Raw genomic sequence first — 8,436 nt, 5'->3', positions numbered from 1 at the left:
CTCTTCTCTCTCACACACACACACACACATTGTGTTTTCTTGTTTTATTGGGACTTGCCATAGACAAACTATATATTTTATCCCCTACCCCAAACCATCACAGAAAACTTTCTGCATTTTAGTTTCAAAAAACACTATGAATTATATGCTATTTTTCTTATGGGGACCAAAATGCCCTTACAAGTAGAATATTTTCGATTTAGCTATCTAAATAGTGTTTACCTGAAACACACATTATCAATACAAAATCGTTAATTAATTTCTCTCTTTTCTTGTGGAAAATTTGTTTTTTTCTTTTTTTGTTTTTTTTGATTTTCCAATAGATTTTATTGTATTGGGCTACAAAATATCTCTCAGATTGCTAGTCATACACAAACTAAAAGAACAACAAAGTTTCTTTTTATAAATCAGGGTGAATCTCAGAAAACATATCAAGAAAACTCCCCTCAAAATCAAAAGTCTTGTAATGAAAATGTTTAAAATAAAAAAAGAAGAAACTTAAATATTCACCTGTGGTCTCCAACTTTTGGACCCCACTGTAAGTATGCTATATGCTAATGAAGCAGACGAGAGAGATTGAAGATAAGTGTCTCTGGCTCCCCACACATACAGATCTGTGTTCGCATGATAAATTAAGAGATATGAAAAATGAAAATATTTCATTTTCCACCTCAATCCCTTTTCTGAGGAATGTAAGTGGCTGTTCGGGGCCGGAGGGGATTTGTCATGTGATATACGGGGGAATCGATGGACGAGGGACTTGAGGACTGTATATTTACTTAACAAGATGAGCACCATCTCAGCCTCCGCACTATCAGATACCGTGTGGGAGAATGAGACACACAGCCGTAATTGAGGAAAGAAAGAGAAAAGAAGAATAAATGATATGCACACATACTGTAAGGGAGAGTGTTTTTGCGATTTTCTCTGTCTCTCAGCTTGATGGACTTTCATCCGGACCAGCCCATTTAAAACCTCTCAACTGTCAATCACCTCGTCCAATCATTCAGTCGCCATAGCGAGGGCAGGAATCAATCACCCAGGCGTCCTCTCGGTCGGGATCTCAATCATGCAGTCTGTGAGCCTGGCATTTACCAACAGATATTACATACACGTATAAAATATATGACACAGATTAGATATGTGATTACAGAGTCGGTCCCACCTTGCCGGGACCAAAACAGCGAGATCTAATCGAAGGGCCGGGCTGAACACGGCCTGTATTGAGTTAGGAGGAGGGGACTACTGAAGCAGGGAAATGAAAAAGAACCTGGTCTCATTTCCTGTGCACTATACGGCGACCTCCGACTCACCGTTAGGGGCCTGAAAGCTTATATATGCAGGCGATACATATCGCTAAACTGGATGCAATATTAAATACAACTCAAAATCTCTGCCCTTTTCTGTCATGAGGACTTTAACAAATGCTGTTTAATAATTGTGACACCGTGGTAATTGTTTGACCCTGAAAAGGTAATAAGTTAGCGTCTGCTTAAGAAAATACGGGGCAGTCTGAGTATTTCACAATCTGCTCAGTTTCTGGGATTTTCATGCACAACCATTTCTAGGGTTTACAAAGAATGGTGTGAAAAGGGAAATACATCCAGTATGCGGCAGTCCTGTGGGCGAAAATGCCTTGTTGATGCTAGAGGTCAGAGGAGAATGGGCCGACTGATTCAAGCTGATAGAAGAGTAACTTTGACTGAAATAACCACTTGTTACAACCGAAGTATGCAGTAAAGAATTCGTGAAGCCACAACACACACAACCTTGAGGCGGATGGGCTACAACAGCAGAAGACCCCACCGGGTACCACTCATCTCCACTACAAATAGGAAAAAGAGGCGACAATTTGCAAAAAGCTCACCAAAACAGTTGAAGACTGGAAAAATATTGCCTGATCTGATGAGTCTCAATTTCTGTTGAGACATTCAGATGGTAGAGTCAGAATTTGGCATAAACAGAATGAGAACATGGATCCATCATGCCTTGTTACCACTGTGCAGGCTGGTGGTGGTGGTGTAATGGTGTGTTTTCTTGGCACACTTTAGGCCCCTTACCCATGGCCTATCTGAGCATTGTTTCTGACCATCCCTTTATGGCCACCATGTACCCATGATTGATGGCTACTTCCAGCAGGATAATGCACCATGTCACAAAGCTCGAATCATTTCAAATTGGTTTCTTGAACATGACAATGAGTTCACTGTACTAAAATGGCCCCCACAGTCACCAGATCTCAACCCAATAGAGCATCTTTGGGATGTGGTGGAACGGGAGCTTCGTTCCCTGGATGTGCATCCCACAAATCTCCATCAACTGCAAGATGCTATCCTATCAATATGGGCCAACATTTCTAAAGAATGCTTTCAGCACCTCGTTGAATCAATGCCACGTAGAATTAAGGCAGTTCTGTGGCTTCGGACACCAGTACAAATGGTTGTCCCTTCAAATAGTGCTCTATTTAAGGGTATAGGGGGTGATTTCGAACAGCCTGTGAGAGATATGTTCCACATAACGTTTCAAGTGATCTTGATAAATTCAAGTTATGTGTTGCTTTTAAGTTATAATTGGTGCGTGATTGGCCATTTTATTTTTCTTTAACACTTACAGACAAGGACAAGAAGCTTTTTAGCACTAGTTCAACAAGAACAAAGGATGAGCGTCAAAGTAATTTCTGTTATAAATAGACACATATTTTGTCATTCTGATGCTGCTATTTTTCTTGCTTTTCTTTATCAACACAAAATGCAAAGAAAACAAACTGGTACAGATCCAAGGATTAGTTTGCATATTCAAAGAACCAAGTATACTAAGTGAGAGTTACATTCAAGCTACTTTAATGTATGAAGATTTTTTTAATGTGTAATTTTGGTGATCAAAGATGAGTTTTAAGAGATACAATCTAGACTACATTAAGTAAACTAAAATAGCGTTATCTAGGTCACTCTCATGACAAAGGCTGCGTCCGAAATCGCTTTGTCTCTTAGGTACTTGAACCGCTAAAACATGTTCTATATAGTATGAATGTGTGTAGTATGAATGTAATCCAGACGCACTACATGTGCCATGTTTTCATTATCATGTGACCAACCAGCATCGCTTCACTGTCATTCATAAATCTATCGTATGCACACTTCAGAATCTCACCAGAAGAAGTCATCCTGGTCGCTTTTGCTTACTCTGTACTGTGTAGTGTGAATTCAGAATACTTCTTATGTCACATACTGTTTTTCGCCTGCTATATAGTAGGGAAGTATACGATTTCGGATGCAGCCCGAATCTTCATTGACATGATCTTAAACACTTTTGTCAAAGTACAACTAATTTCTTCAGATGTAAAACTTGCAATGACTAAAACATCAAATACAGTGCATGCTACAAACATCAGCCCATATTTTATTGGTCTTGCTTGGTCATAAAAGTTACGTTTGGTCAATAAACCAATGCAAACTCAATGCGAGACTGTCCCGTAGTCGCTGAGTAAATGCCACAGAGACTATCTTTTCACAGGATTTATTTTGATGTGCTTTTGCATGGTTCTTCAAGATTACAATGTCTCTTTTTACCCTAAACTCAAAGGTTTGAGACCCAATGTCATCCCTTGACTATGTGACTGGGAGGAAGTGATGAAAAGGAGGGAGAGAGCAAAGGATAGAGTTTCGGAAGTTCGCCATATGCTGCGTGACGCATTCCCCCGGCTTGCACGGACTGATCCAGCACCAAATCCCAGCTCACGGAGGTGCTGAGCCCCCATGTCGCTCCCTCTCCAGCTGTGGAGGGCAGCCGCGTGAAGGCGGCCAGGCCAACGCCGCCTAACTGGGCCTTGGCAAGGTGACTGCCAACCCTGAGGGGAATGAGAGAGAATTTACATAAACTGCTTTGGAGATCATCAGACCTTCCCCTCCTCTATCTCCCGTCCCGCTTTCGCTCATTTTCTCTCTCTCTCTCTCTCTCCCCTGCGGCATGATGCTTTATTATCAAAGGCTTTTATTGCGCCATGATTTCACCCGTTGTAGATCAATGCAACCTGAGTGCCGGACACAGGAGTGGAGACGCATACAGTATGGCGGAATACAATCAAATAACACAGAGACAGTGTTAACTCCTGTTTTCCTCCACTGTAAAACCTGGTGAAAGGAAACTGGCATAAATCTCAGCACCGCCGTTCCATTAATCCAAGCTCTCCCACAGGAATCCATCAAGGGCTTTGGCACCAAGAGCCATTACTGCAATAATGCAGTGAGGAGAAGATGAAAAAAAAAATAGAATACTCAAAGGCTGCACTGTTAATTTAGTCATTGTTCTTCCAAGACCCTCAATATCGCCGTTCAGGAGTGCACTCAACCTTGAGCCAGGCGAGTTTTGTCTTCCCTGACGTTCCTGGCAGATTATTTATTCATGAAGGGAGATTGGCGAAGGCGTGAAAGTCATGACAGTACACAATCCCTATGCACTGATCCTTTTCTTACTTTTCAAGATTCTTTTTAGTCCTGTGGTAGCACTAGGCTCTTGTTTGCACTAGTATACAGTGCTGGACCAATTACATAATTGTTGGCCAATATGGAAGTTAGAATCACCCTGATTCCCGCCTAGACAAATAGCCAATAGGATTTTTCCATTGATTTTGGGGGTAAGCAGAAAATGAACTCTGTGACCAAAAAAGTTTATGATTCTGGCACGTCTTGTTGTTAAAACCCCGTAAGACCTCCGTTCATCTTCGGAACAAAAATTAAGATATTTTCGATTAAATCTGAGAGCTGGATCACTCCTCCATACTAGTCCATAGGCTTCTTGAGGGATTGAAACTTGCCAGCCCCGAAAAGTTATTAAAGACATCGTTAAAATAGTCCAAGTGACTACTCAATTTCCTCTCTCTGGGCGATCTGTTGTTGTACATTACACACATCACACCAGCGTCGGCCAATAGTGAGCCTACAGTAGGTTACGTGTGACATTTTATGTTTAACTGACTAGAGGCCCAAAGAGAAGGAAATGAATAGTTCAAATAAAGTCGTTATTTATGCTTGTTTTTGCGCACAAAAAGTGTTCTCGTAGCTTGATAAAGTTAAGATTGAGCCACTGTAGTCACTTGGAGTATTTTAACGATGTCTTTAATAACTTTTCAAGGCCGGCAAGTTTCAATCCCTCAAGAAGCCTATGGACTAGTATGGAGGAGTGATCCAGCTCTCAGATATCATCAAAAATATCTTAATTAGTGTTCCGAAGATGAACGAATTCCATACGGGGTGAACAACATGAGGGTGAGTAAATACTGACAGAATTTTCATTTTTGGGTGAACTATCCCTTTAACCCACAATAATCCTCACAAATGATTTGAATTGATATTTCTTTTGCAAAATTATTAAATTACTGTCTCATTAGCCCTAAAAATTCAGTTAGCTAACCTACAAGCTAAACACGTAGACTACATTGCTAGCTGTTTGCATAAACATCAGAACAATTTACACCATAAAGAAGACTGTCATTTGCAACCCATTTTACTTATTTATGTTACGTACTGTATCTCTGAGTGAAACAGGATATTCAATGAGAAAATTCTGATTTGAACCTGATTTTAACCATCTGCAATTGACTGGATAGTAAACAGTGTGCCTAAAAGGTCAATTTTGAGCTCATTTTGTCTTTAAAACATAACTAAATCACACTATTTATACTGCAAAACATCATATAATATCGGTGTACGAATCAATCTTGCCAATGCTACTTGATAGAGCACTGCACAACTATGTAACTAACTATGTGACAGCAATAGGTCATCCAAAAGTGAACCACATAATTTGAATATTCAGTTTGGATTGAAATTCCTTTAGGTTAGTATAGCTTTGATGCTTTTAATTTCTAACTCTCCAACACTATAATACACATGTACGGCACCCTTTGGTATGTAAAGTAATTAGCATCTAAATGTGATTTCATTCGGCTCAAGGATGCAAATGGCGTCCATTCCATACCCAGCAGGCGCCACATCCCTCAGCTCTGTAGAAGAATAAGACAGAAAATGGAGGGGAATTGAACCTTTGGTGTCTGCATCTGTCTGAATTAATGTTTCAGCTGTGCTACCGGGCTGCCCACTAGCCGGCCGCATTATCGGAGGGAATATTCAGACGAATAAGCTCCTGCCAGCAGATTTTCCTGAGGTGTACGCCGTATGTTCTGCAATAGTACGGTTCATCAAGGGCACTGAATGCTAGTCAAGGCCCCAGAGGAAGCATTTATCCGTTATATGGATTTGTTGGGCGGCACAAAGTTTAAAACCCTCTGTAAGGACCTGATTAGCCCTGGATGGTTGATTTTCAACAGCTCAGCCAAACTAAGAGTAGAAAAGCCACATTTAACAGTGCTTTTCTGTGATTACAGTTAAGGCTGTTTTATATGCAACGCAATAACCGCAAGTTGTTCGTGGTCAATAGAACATTGACTACGTTTACATGCAGACAATAACCCGTTCAAAACCGGTATATTAGCAATAACCCGGTCCCGAACGGCCATGTAAACACCGGCAAAAACCTGAAATTGCTCATATCCTGGATTTTAAGAACCATGATAACCTGAATTTTTGGTCATGTAAACGCGTATCGGCATATCCCCATAGTGATTTGTGATCTGCGCATGTTCTATTCGCAAGGAATCTTGGTCTTTTGAGTAGAGAAACTTCTCGGCTCATACAAAAATCCGTGTGCAGTAAACCGGAAGTAAACATGGCGAGACCAGGCGAGACACAGCACAGCATAGGCTACTTTTGGAGTGAGCTCAGTAACATTACCAGCATCAAAGCGCAAACAAAGACGATCGCTATCTGCCCCGAACTATTCATTATCCGCATGCTGCTGTTGTTGTTGTCTTTGGATACAGGAGAATCGGAAATGACGCATATTGCATCTTAAGGTTGTCCGTGCGTCTAGACGCTAACTGTGCGTCACCGTTTACATTGGGATATTGCAATTCCATGTATACAGGAGAAACTCTTTCTGCTCACACATGTAAACCGGTTATTCCTAATGTTTCAGAAACCCGAACAGTGACCTTAACCAGACCAGAACCCGAAAATTGGCTGCATGTAAACATAGTCATTGTGTACATCTTGGAATGGAATAGCATGCACAACTTCTGGCGCCAAAGACTGAAAAATACAAATATATTTTCATGCCTAAAACCATTAACAACCAATCAAATTACGGTTAGCTTTTATGTGGTCAAAGAACAACATGGAGGAGGTTTCATTCCAGCTAACAAAAATATGTTCTAAGAATGTTTTGCTAACATTCCCATGTTAATGGTAATTTTCTCTGAACAATCAAACTGTCCAGTTTAAAAAAGCCAGATGACAAACGGTCTAGACTGGACTATATAGCAGTTTTTATTGGCCACGTCTAACTGATATGTAAAGCAAAAAAGTCATGTTTAGGCGCAAGGCGACCATTTGAGCTTATAATTTTTTTTTTTTTTTTTTTATGAGCGATCGTTTCACTTGATAAGACCCTTATTCATCGTCTGGAATCGTTTAAAGCCCTTTTGAAGCCCTTTGAAACTGTCTTTTGGACCTTGAACCGTTTGGTTCCCAATGAAGTCCATTATGGAGAAAATCCTGGAATGTTTTCATCAAAAACCTTAATTTCTTTTGGACTGAAGAAAGAAAGACGTGGACATTTAGGATGACATGGGGGTGAGTAAATGGTCAAAAGGTTTAATTATAATTCAGTGGTCATTTTAAATGTGTAGAAAGTGAGCCTTGTGTGTCTCTTTTTGTAGATTAATGCAAATATGCAATGTGTGTTTGTGGATGTGGGTTACTTGGTTGGGCTCAACTCTGCAGATGATGCTGCTGGAAGACAGACAAGAATAGTCTTGAGGCCAAATAGCAACACAACAGTGACACCCTCAGGAGAGAAACACTGAGAGAATATAGCCCACATCTCACTCAAAAAACACACATGGCTGCTGCTAATAACTCAAGAGGATGCTGAGCGACAGCTTTAATCAGGGGCAGAACACGGGCACTCAGAAATAACAGTTAAAAGAAATAAAATGCAGAAAGGCTCGCTTGGTCCGATATGTTCAAGCTATTTAGAAATGATTGGCATGTTCAATTAAAGCCACAATTACTGGACGCTGGTTGTGATACTGACCGAGAAAGCTAGTAAATTAGCATACGCTCAACGATTCGAGAAAATCAATCAGTGAGGGGTCGTGGAAATTAAAGTCACGGTTGGCTCATCTCAACTATGTTAAAAATAAAATTTCTTTAAAGACAATGTGAAAATAAAATTGGTCTACTGTCTTAAGAAATCTCCATGATATAGAGATTGCTTTAAAGACTATTCAAATTATTCATATAAAACATTAAAATGACATTTGAAAAATGTACAATTCACAATTCCCTTACAATTTACAATACAATTTACAATTCCCTA

The sequence above is a fragment of the Pimephales promelas genome, chromosome 25 (assembly GCF_988280905.1).
Source record: "Pimephales promelas chromosome 25, fPimPro1.hap1.1, whole genome shotgun sequence".
Classification (NCBI taxonomy): domain Eukaryota; kingdom Metazoa; phylum Chordata; class Actinopteri; order Cypriniformes; family Leuciscidae; genus Pimephales; species Pimephales promelas.
Note: the sequence above shows the minus strand (reverse complement) of the source record.